This window comes from Saccostrea cucullata, unplaced genomic scaffold (assembly GCF_032062105.1).
Source record: "Saccostrea cucullata isolate Sc308-1 unplaced genomic scaffold, CSIRO_AGI_Scuc_v1 ctg823, whole genome shotgun sequence".
NCBI classification, from domain to species: domain Eukaryota; kingdom Metazoa; phylum Mollusca; class Bivalvia; order Ostreida; family Ostreidae; genus Saccostrea; species Saccostrea cuccullata.
The window spans coordinates 150555-162741 of record NW_026927536.1 but is presented as its reverse complement, the minus strand read 5'-3'; positions in this window follow the sequence as shown (position 1 = coordinate 162741).

Here is a 12187-nt window from a genome sequence, read left to right as displayed (position 1 = left end):
AAAAAAAAAAATCACCTCATTATTATATACAAGCATTTTGGAGAAAAGGTGCGGAAACCCAATTTTTTAATAAAAAGAAATTTTCCTCCTACCTAACGACCAGAGACAAAAATTACATTTAAATGTTATTTAACATTAAAATTCAAATCTTTCATTCTATTCAAAACACTATACATGGCTTTTCTTCCCTGTGATGCAAAATTTTGTTGTGTTTTTGCAAATTTACCATTCAAATTAAACAACATACCAAGATAATTAAACTCATTAACTACTTCTACAGTATTCCCATCATATTCCCAGTGTTCATTAGCTCTAGTATGTCCACTGTTTCTAAACACTAATATTTTTGTTTTTTCAACATTAACAGTTAAACTCCACTCTAATGTATATGTATACAATGAATTTAACATATTTTGTAAACCCTCTGGTGTTTCTGACATTAATACTGTGTCATCAGCATACATAAGTAAAAATAAATTAATCATTTGTAGTTCTATAGCTGGACAATTGGTAGATATAAAATGCTTTTCAAAATCATTGACATACATTGAAAACACTAATGGTGACAAAATTTCACCTTGTAATACACCGGTTGAAATATTAAAATACTCTGACAGTTCTCCAACATGTTTTATACATGCTTTCACATTCTGATAAAGTGATTTAATCATACACATCATTTTTCCATCTATACCATATAATTTAAGCTTCATCCGCAGACTAGATCTATTAACATAATCAAAAGCTTTTTTATAGTCAACAAAACAACAATACAATCTTTTCTTATTTCTAAGCATCTTATTTACCAGAGTTTGTAAAACAAAAATTGCATCAATGGTACTTGCATTGTGTTTAAAACTAAATTGTGCATCTGTCGTTATATTATATTCTTTGTTACTCTAACAATCTTTGATTTAAAATACTTGTAAATAATTTAGCTAAACAACTTACTAATGTAATACCTCTATAATTATTAGGATCATTTTTGTCACCTTTCTTAAGAATAGGCACAATACATCCTGTTGACCAATTTTCAGGGTAATGGCCAGAATTAAAAATCTTGTTAATAATTTACATGTAATAGGTGTCATTATATCTTTACATTCAATACAAAATTCATTAATTATGCCGTCTTCTGCATTACTCTTATTGTTTTTCAAACCTCCGAAGGATCAGAGTGATCTTTAACAAAGTAATTTTGTTAATGACCAATTTAATCACATGAATTACAAGACAGGAAAATTTCCAAGCTCCGTTTTCAGTATACCGGTATCTCAGAAGTTTAGGAGTCCAGTTGAGGTTTGGCCAAGATCGAACTCACCTTGGTTGACCGGAATGTTTGAAACTTTAAAAAACTAAATTGGGATTTTGAAGATTTTCTTCTTTGAAAAACCCTGCTTTAACATTTTCTTGGTTATATCCCCCTTGGAAGGGAGCTCGGTCCGTCATTAGAACAATTTCAGAAAAATAATTTCCCCCGATCGGGAAAATGTAAAAAGTAAACAGACGTCTGTTATAACGAATTGATAATTTGTTAAAACAAATTAATAAAAGATATACTGCTGCGGTCCTAATACGCTTCCGTAGTGAAAAGATGTTTTCGAGCATGCTATGATTTTTTTCTTACCCTTTGACCTTGACCTTCACACTAATTTTCAAAAATTAAACTTTGGTGATTACTTTTTAAATTAGATTATGAGTTTTCATATTTTGCCATTATGCCATAGTGCTCATCCTATCCACTACACTAAGACATCGAATGCGGGGGACCACTATTTGTTATCGTAAATGTTGACATATTTTTCTTGCACATTGTTTTATTTTGTAGAGGCCTCTAGGCCTAGGGAGCATGCCCACCGTAGTCATATGGCGTTAGCAACAGTGGCGGATTCAGGGGGGTTTGGGACCCCCCCCCCCCCCCGCTCACTGGATTTTTTTTTAAAGTGTCATTATATCATTTTGTTGCATTGATAAGACTCTAATAAACACGAATCCATTGTTCTGTACAGCTGTGAAATATACATCAACCACAATGTTATGTAGCTAATATTTACTTGTACATGTATGACTTTGATTTTTGTATTGTGGAAAGGACTTAATATATAGGCAGTGCCTGCTGTCCCATCCTATTATGTTCACTCATAATAAAATATTAAATCAACTACTAACAGGAAAACACTTTCCGCTTGAACGCACACAATACACAGGTAATCAACAGAGAGATTAGGGTAGTCCGTGCATCTTGTCAATCAATCAATCAATCAGTTTATTCTCTCAAACCATACAACATGGTACATGAGGAACATAGAGTATATATACAGTGTCTATAAAGTCGTCAGAGGTACATTTAGTATAAATATACACACATATAAATATATATACATATAAATATATACATAAGTAAGTGTTTTACAACTGCATGTAGAGAGGATGTACTTAAAGTACATGTAATAATAATGTATATGCAAAAAGAAAACACCAGGAGGACAGCTTAAAGTACATGTAATAGTAATGTATATGCAAAAAGAAAACATCAGGAGGACAGCTAAGAAGGACAGACAGTCTCAAATATTTTTGAAATAAATGTACATAGTTTTTTTAAAGATTGTATATTTGAATTGGCCATGAGTTCATAAAACTTAAAAACATTTGGTCTGGTGCAGTAACTTTTGTGTAAAATTTTTTTTCTTATATCTAAAAAAGCTGTACACTCTAAAATGTAGTGGTATTCATCACCTATCTTTCCATTGTTACAAAGTAAACATACTCTTTCATTTAATGGGGTGCCACACCATCTCCCTATTTCTACAGGTAGATGATGATTTGAGGTACGCATTTTCATCAATAACTTTCTTTGTTTTGGGTGTAAATTTTTAATATAGCTTTCAAATCCGAAATTAGTTTTAAAAATTCTGTAAATCTGGCCTTTGGAAGAACTATTTATATCATTTGACCATTTCTGAATGAACTGATCTTTTAAATTTTGATTTACAATAGCACTTAACCATTTAGCATTGACCACACCTTGCTCATTCCATATAAATGAAAGTCCACAATTATTTAGGATCTTTTGAATACATTCAATCCATTGACATTTAATACCATCATTACTTAATTGGTTATACATATACTTGTACACAATATTGACAATTTTATCTTCTGTACATGTAAACATCTTTGACCAGTATGTAGTCATTCTCGTAAAAACATTAATGTACAAAGGGAATCTTCCAGTTTCTCCGTAAATCATGTAATTTGGTGTAGAACTTTTTAAGTTAAATATAGTTTTTAAGAATTTTAAATGGACACGTTCAATTATATCCATATTTTCATAACCCCATATCTCACATCCGTAGAGTAAAATGGGTGTGACTACTTTATCAAACAAGTCAAGCTGACATTCAATCGGTAAATTAAATTGTCTAATTTTCCTTATCACCCCGTACATTGCTTTTTGTGCTTGCTCACAAAGATGTTTCTTCGCTTTACAATATGAACCTGTTCTTGATAATACAATTCCTAGATATTTAAATTCTTTTACATTTTCAATATATTGGGTATTGTAATAAAATTTCCTCTTTAACATTGACCCTTTGGAGAAAACCAAGACTTTTGTCTTATCCACATTCACATTAAGTTTCCATTGAGTACAATAAGTATGGAATTCATTCAGTGCCTTTTGTAAATCATCAGCAGATTCTGCCAATATAACAGTGTCATCAGCATAAAATAAAATCAAAAGTTTTAAATGTAGTAATAATTCATCTTCAATTTCTTTACTAATAGTTTGTAATCCGACTATGTCTTTTTCTACCAAAAAATATTCAAGATCGTTTATGTACAAGGAAAATAAAAAAGGTGACAGATTTTCGCCTTGTCTTACCCCGACATTACATTCAAAAAATCCCGAGGACATTCCATTTTGTTTCACTAAAGACTTAATTCCCATGTACATATTCCTTATATAATTAAAACATTTTCCGTTAATACCATTTCTGAATAGCTTATTCCACAAACCGTTTCTCCATACAGTATCGAATGCCTGTTTAAAATCAATAAATGCACAAAAAAGTTTCTTTTTTCTTTTCATAAGGATATCAGATAGAAATTGCAAAGTTAAAATATGGTCTAATGTTGAGTAATTCTTCCTAAAACCTGCTTGATTATTATTTAGTAAGTTAATTTCGTTTGCATACATTTCTAGTCTATTCGCCAATATGCGGGTAAAAAGTTTGCCTAGGCAGCTCAGCAGAGATATAGGACGATAATTTTCAGGCTGGGTTGGGTCGCCCTTATTCTTATATATCGGTCTAACAATACCAATTAACCATTCATCTGGAACGAAACCACTATCAAAAATTATATTAAAAAACTTCTTATACAATGGTAAAAACGTTGACAATGTTGTAGAAATATGTTCATTTAGAATGTTATCATACCCTGCGGCTTTACCATTCTTAAGTTTCTGAACAGCCGCTATTATTTCTTCTTCAACAATTTCACAATTGATAATATTGTCTACATGGTCTGAGTTATCATTTGTATCATCTAATCTAAAGTCGTTATTTTCATCATCGTTAGAATCATTAGTATTGCCTTCATTCATTTCTTTTAAAAATAGAAACATATCTTGGATTTCAACAGCGCATTTTTTATCTTGACTTGATGCATTTAAAATTCTCCAATAATCTTTCGGGTTTTTTGAACGTAAATGGGCCAGTTTTTGAGTTAATTTATTTCTGTAACCCTTCAAGCAGTTATCCATTGTTTTCTTGTATTGTTTACTAGTTGATTTTAGGTCACCTTTGTTTTCAATTGTTTTATTTCTATTGTATATTCGCTTTGCTAAATGGAATTTTCTCCTTGCTGTTTTACATTCCTGGTTAAACCAGGGTTTGTTACGCTTTTTATTATCCATTGAGGGGTTTTCTATATTTCTTTTCATACCAAACGTTTCCTTAGCTGAATTAACAAATACTTCACAAATGTTTTTCGCTATTTTCGTAACATCATCCCTGCAGATACTTTTAATATTATTAGATAGTCTATCTAGATCATTTTCTATGGCTAATACAGAACTCACTTCAATATTGCTACGAAAATCGTCTGCTTTGTCCGCACACCATAATTTTACACTTGGTTGATTTTTACCTGTTCTACAACTTTTGACCTCTTTGTTACAATTAGTGAACGAAAAAGTTATTGGATTATGTACATCTGAAAAAAGGTTACAAAAATCAATAATTTCAAAATTTTCCACAATTTCAAAAATATTTGCACTGGCTACAACATAATCAACAGTGCTGCTATTCTTACATGTGACACTACCTGTATTTTTATCTCTGCCTACCCGGCTATTCACAATATACAAGTCATTATTTTTACAAAAGTCAACAAATTTATGTCCATAATTATTTACAGTGCAATCTTGTACAACTCTTTCTAAAGGAATCTGATGGTCATTAAATATCGAACATCTAAGAGCAATCTCTGAATGAATCGGGCTATGAGTTACCTGTGTCAAAAATTCGTCAGAAGTACAATAGTCGTGTAATTTACCAACTCTAGCATTGAAATCTCCAAATAAGCATACATATTTACAGTTATTTGCCATGTTTAAAATTTCTTGCTCTATTTCTAAAAAACAGTCGGGAGAAGAATATTTACTCCCTTCTGGTGGAATGTACACAACTCCACATAAGACATCTTCACAAGTATTAAGTAGAAATTTGCTAAGTTTGAACCAAAAAATGAATTTACAATCTGTTTTCAAAATATTTACATGTTTTATAATATCGTCTCGAACTGCTATAACTAGCCCACCAGATCTTCTATTTGATAATTTATGTCTATTTTTCATGAAAACTGTGTAGCCGGTTATCTGTATATTGTCCGAATCATCGGTTTTAGTTTCTGAAAGTCCGATTATGTCATACTCAGAGATGAAATCGTAAAACTCTGGATAATTAAGTCGTTGTTTAAGTCCACATACATTTAAGGATAAAATATTCAGGGGTTTATCCCTATCAGTTTGTTCTCCCGCGGTTTCCTATGCCTGCTCAGGTGTAGATCCCTGTCGCTGTCGTTTTAGTGCCTGGCGGTCGGTATTTTGCGGCGTGCTCTGTTGATCCATCGGTTGAAAACTCGGGGTCGAATTCCAGGTGGGTAAAGATTGAACAGGTGCGCTGTGCGCGGATCCAGCTGATGGTATGTATTCCTTACCGTCGATGTACAGCGTGTCTCTCACAAGCTTGGCGCGCTTATGATCTTTCAATGCTTGCCGTAGAACCGGATAGAGTTTCCTTCTTTTTTCCTCAATCTCTGGGGGGAATTGCTCATTTACCCAAACATTACTGTGTTTTAGCTTTTGCGGTGCTCGGCTGCGGATGTATTCTCTGTCTTTGTAAAACGTAAATTTTGCGACAATATTTCTTGGGTGTTCGCTGAACTCGCTCCATTTTCCCATTCTATGTACACGTTCAAATGAGATTTCGTAATTTATTCTATATTTTCTTTGAATAAAATCTTGAAGAACAGCTTCAGTATCCTCGAATCTCCGTTCTGGTATTCCTGAGAAAATAAGATTGTCTCGCATTGAGCGCATTTTGAGATCTGTAACCGAGTTTTGTAGAGCCTCGTTAGCATCTGTCACAGCTTTTAACACATTTTCTGTTTGTTTTTGGGTACGTATACACTGCTCTGTAGCTTTCACATTGCTCACAATTTGATTCTTGTTCGCCTCAGTTGCATCTTTGACTGAATCGAAGACATTTCCCAGTGCTTTCATATCTGTGTCAAAGTTTTGAACATCATTCTTCACACTTGTCACTCTTTCATCAAGTTTTGATACTTGCGATTTTAGCATATTCACAGACCCTTGTAATTCATTAAAGGAGGCCATTTTATTTTCAATAGCACTGAGTCTGGATTCAAGTGAATCACTCCTGTGTTGGATGTCCGTTAATTTACAGTTCATTTGGGTCAATAGGGTGTGTATAGAGGATAATGTGATTTGATTTTCTAGCTCCTTAGCATTGTCACATTCCGACTCTGGCTTGCCGTAAATTACAGAGTGGCTCACAAGGTCATATACATGTACAGTACATGTAGTCAGGTACCAACAATATTCTACAACAGAGAAGTGCATAGTTACTGTGCTGCTCAGTAATATTCTAATCTTTTGCTGATAAAATGCATGTTGTTTTTTTTTTTAGACTATTTGAATAAACTATTAATCAGTACTAATTTACCGTTTTGAAAATTAAATTTAATACCTTTTTTTTAATAAACAAAATCAGATGGTTTAGCAAAACCCTCTAGTTTTGACAGATTCTTCAGTTTATGTATTTTTTCTTCAGTTTGAAATATCATTAATAGGACATGTGTGTTTATCTTTTAGATCAATGGAAGCCATATAACAATTTGGTGCATCTTTTAGATCAATGGAAGCCATATAACAATTTGGTGTAATCATCCTCAAAACTGACACCAGTGAATCCATTTTAAAATGGCGATACTGAATAAATTTATTCAAATGTTTCAAGTTGCATATCAACCTGAATTTTCCATCTTTTTTGGGTCTTAAAAATATAGGAGACACAAACTGGTCTTTTTCCCTTTCACTTTCTACGATTACTTTTTTATCAAGTAATTTTTGTATTTCTTCATCAATTGCTTTTTTCTCTATCATATTAAATTTGCATTGATGCATTGCATTAATGTTTTGAACTGGTTTACTAATAAATTCAAGTTCAATACCCTTCACAATGCCCAATATTTCTGGATCTGAAGTTAATTCAGTCCATTGATCTATAAAATGCATGATTCTGCCACCTTCAAATTGTAATATGTCTCTTTTAGCATTCAAAATAGTTTTTTCTATAAAACTTGCATATTCGTCAGATGTAGTAGATTGAAGTTTTACCTCAGTCAGGGTCTCTGTTACTGATCTTTCTTGAATCTCTTCTGCTGACTTTGATTCTTCTTTTTCCAAGAAAAATCGCTCTTGTGTCTCTGACTGAACCCGAATCTTTTCCCGTTTTTTGAAAAATCCCTTCCAACATTGCCTACTTGACGAGCCTCCTTCAGAGACTTAGGAAGGTCATCTCCGAAAAACAAAGATGTAACCGGGACATTGCTGTCACATAATGCAGCATAATCACTTTTTAGCACTGGTCTTAATAAATCTCTCCGCTGCATAGACATTGTGGTGTTTGCATGGCCCAATAAATATATTGCATCAAGACAGTTTCTTATTTCTGCATCATGCTTCTGGCCATCTAAATTCAACAACTTGTTTGCTACACCAACTATTGCACAAGTTGACTTTGTGATTAAACTCTGAACATTCATCAATCTTAGGTCACGCTTTTTTGTAAAAGCTTGTTTGTGCATTTGACGCCAAATTTCTTTGTTGACTTTAGGCACAATAACTTTTTCACAATTCTTTGGCCTCTTGTGTGACTCTTTCTTTTTCTTTACAGCATCAATAGAATGCTGTTTAGAAAATGCTTTATTAGTTATGTTGGCCAATTTTTCAGAAATTGCTGAACCAACATCATCATCATCCTCTAAAAGAGCATCCATCTCTTCTAAGACTGAACCAGTCTGTTGATCATCTTTGGCTCCGATATTTCCGGATTCCAAAAGACTCTTTACATCATCAGTATCATCATAATCTGAGTCATCTGTCTCCCCCTCCTCCATTAAATCAGCAGAACGCTTGTTGGAAGTGGAGGGCTGGTCAGTAACCATAGGTTTGGGGCCTGCTGCAGCTAATGCAGAAAAAGCATCCCCCATTTTATTGATGCCAGTAGCAACTGTGTCCATAGTACTTTGAATTTTATTCAAAGCATTAAAAATTTGCTTTGAATCTGATGTTAGTTCATCGTCAAATGACCCCAGTAGGGTATCCTCTTCATGACCAGTAGCCATGATGAGTAATAAAAACAATTAAATCAAAAAATAACAAAAATCCTTTGTTCACTAATAAACCGCGGGAAAACCACTGCTGCTTAAAATAAACACGTCTGCACTGAAGCCCAGATAAAAGCGCACTGAGGCCAGATAGGCTAGCGCTATCTCATGTGGTTCTGTAATGAACTGGACAGTGATGAAGTAGAATTACAATTAAACTTCAACTTCCAGGTAAGTTTCGTTTAATTTCCAATTAAATCATATTGACAGTATACTCAAGCACTAGTTAGGGATTCTAAAAAGAATTCATTTTTTAAAAATTTGATAGTGTTTAAAAATTGCAGTTGTATCTTTTTTTTCAGAGTTTATTTGTACTTTCACACAAATTACACAAATAAACATGAATCGTATCTTAGAAGTCAGCTTGACATATGGAACGCCATGGCTGCATTATGTTAGATGACTTTATCATATGCTGTTGGTCTATTATTATATGCTGTGTATGGCACGCCAAATTCACAAAAATGAGATAAACCTAGTTTCACATTTGATAAACTAGGTTTATCGACTGTAAACTATAGTTTACAAACCGTAAACTATAGTTAACGATTCGTTAAGTATAGTTAACGATTCGTTAAGTATAGTTTTCATCTGTAAAACTATATTTAACGGTTGTTAACTATAGTTTACGAATGATAATCTAAGTTTATCTGTCTGTAATAAGCGTTAACAATAGATTTTGTTGATAAACATAGATTCACGTTTGTAAACTATAGTTTACAATCGTAAACTATAGTTAAGAGTTGTTAATCATAGTTTCACAAATCGTGAAACTATATTTATCAGATCGTTAACTATAGTGTATTTATCAGATAATCTATGCTTTGCAATCGCAAATGATAGTTTTCGGTGTTAAGTATAGTTTACGATTGTGAAACATAGATAATCGCGTTAACTATAGTTTACAGATGTAAAATATAGATTAACGTTGTTAACTATAGTTTACAGTCCGTAAACTATAGTTTACAACCGATAAACCTAGTTTATCGATTGTGAAACTATGATTTGCTCATTTTTGTGAATTTGGCGTGCCATAGCTGTGGGTTTGTAATTATATGCTGTGTTTCCCTTATTATATGCTGTGGTTCTATAATTATATGCTGTGGTTCTATAATTATATGCTGTGGGTCTATTATTATATGCTGTGGGTCTATTATTATATGCTGTAGGTCCAATATTATATGCTGTGAATCTATAATTATATGCTGTGGGTCTATAATTATATGCTGTGGATTTATGATTATATGCTGTGGTTCTATAATTATATGCTGTGGGTCTATTACTATATGCTGTGGATTTATGATTATATGCTGTGGTTCTATAATTATATGCTGTGGGTCTATTATTATATGCTGTAGGTCCAATATTATATGCTGTGGATCTATGATTTTATGCTGTGGGTCTATTATTATATGCTGTGGATTTATGATTATATGCTGTGGTTCTATAATTATATGCTGTGGGTCTATTACTATATGCTATGGGTCTATTATCATATGCTGTGGGTTTATAATTATATGTTGTATTTCTATATTTTCATTCCTATTACGGCTAGGCCTGTTGCAGATGTCGCCATTTTTAAGCAAGTAAACTCCAAAAACGAGAAGTCCGGATTCGAATAGCTAGTTTTTAATAACCCGACTAATATATAATAATGCATCCACAGCATATGATTATGAACCCACAGCATATAATAATGAAACTACAGCATATATAATAAAAGAACCACAGCATATAATTATGAACCCACAACATATAATAATGAAACCACAGCATATAATAATGCAACCACAGCATATAATAATAGATCCACAGCATATAATAGACCCAAAGCATATAATTGTAAACCCATAGCATATAATAACAGATCCACAGCATATAATAATAGACCCATAGCATATAATTATAGAACCACAGCATATAATAATGGACCCACAGCATATAATAATAGACCCACAGAATATAATTATAGACCCAGAGCATACAATAATAGACCCACAGCATATAATAATAGACCCACAGCATATAATTATAGAACCACAGCATATAATTATAAAACCACAGCATATAATAAGGGAACCACAGCATATAATAACAAACCCATAGCATATAATTATAGACCCACAACATATAATAAAATCCTCTAACATAAGGCAGCCATGGCGTTCCATATTATGACATACGACAAAATTAATTGAAGGTGCATTTAAAGTGAAGACAACTCGAAGTCAACTGCTTGTATTTCTAAAATTGTCAGATTTAACAATTTTTTTAACATTCTTTGTGCCGCGGGCCTATTTTGGGCCTATCTTCAAATACTACGTTAAGTGCCGAGGGCCTATTTTGGGCCTACCGTTAGCTCATTTACGTCACAAATAAAACTGATTATGACGTTACGTCATCATTCCGAGTTTCGCACCATTTTGACCTCTTGCTACAGGAAACTATTATTTTGCCTTTCTTCTACTGAAAAAAAAAATATGTAGGGAGGAATATTAAACAGGTATATTATTTGTGTTGGTCATTAGAAAATGAAAATAGTACATTCTAATTTTAAATAATACAACTTTGTCAGTATTTTCAATCCTCGTTTAAACGATGCAAGCAATCAAAATTCATTGGGAGAAAAAAAATATTCAGCGTATCTTAAAAAATGGGAATAATTTACCATTATGATTATGCTATGTTCCCACTATCACGATTGGCGCCACGATTAAAATCGGGGACTCGAACGTGGACAAATCGTAGTGATCGTATCAAACCGGAACAGATCTTGTGTTCACTCGTGGCTATCGTGTTGATTGTGAAATTTCTTTTGACTGTCAAAAATTTTTCTACGATTAACACGATTGAATTTCAATCGTTATCATCGCATCAAATCGCATTAGGGTGAATTCACCATGCATCGGATACCCTTGTACTTCAACAAGTTCTAGCGATATCGCTACCGACGGAAAATTATCAAAATGGAGTTTAACATATAGTTTGTGATTAAAATAACAATTTAGGACACAATTATATGCCGTTTATTGAGAAAATATCCCCTAAAATCGAGTTTTTAGAAAAAACAGAAAATTCACCATGGATCGAACATTGTTCACCATGCATCGGACAGACGGTATGGAGACCGGAAAAATATCATACCTTTATCACAATGCTTTAAAATCCTTGATATGGATATATTTTCATCTTTTATCTAAGAAATAATCCT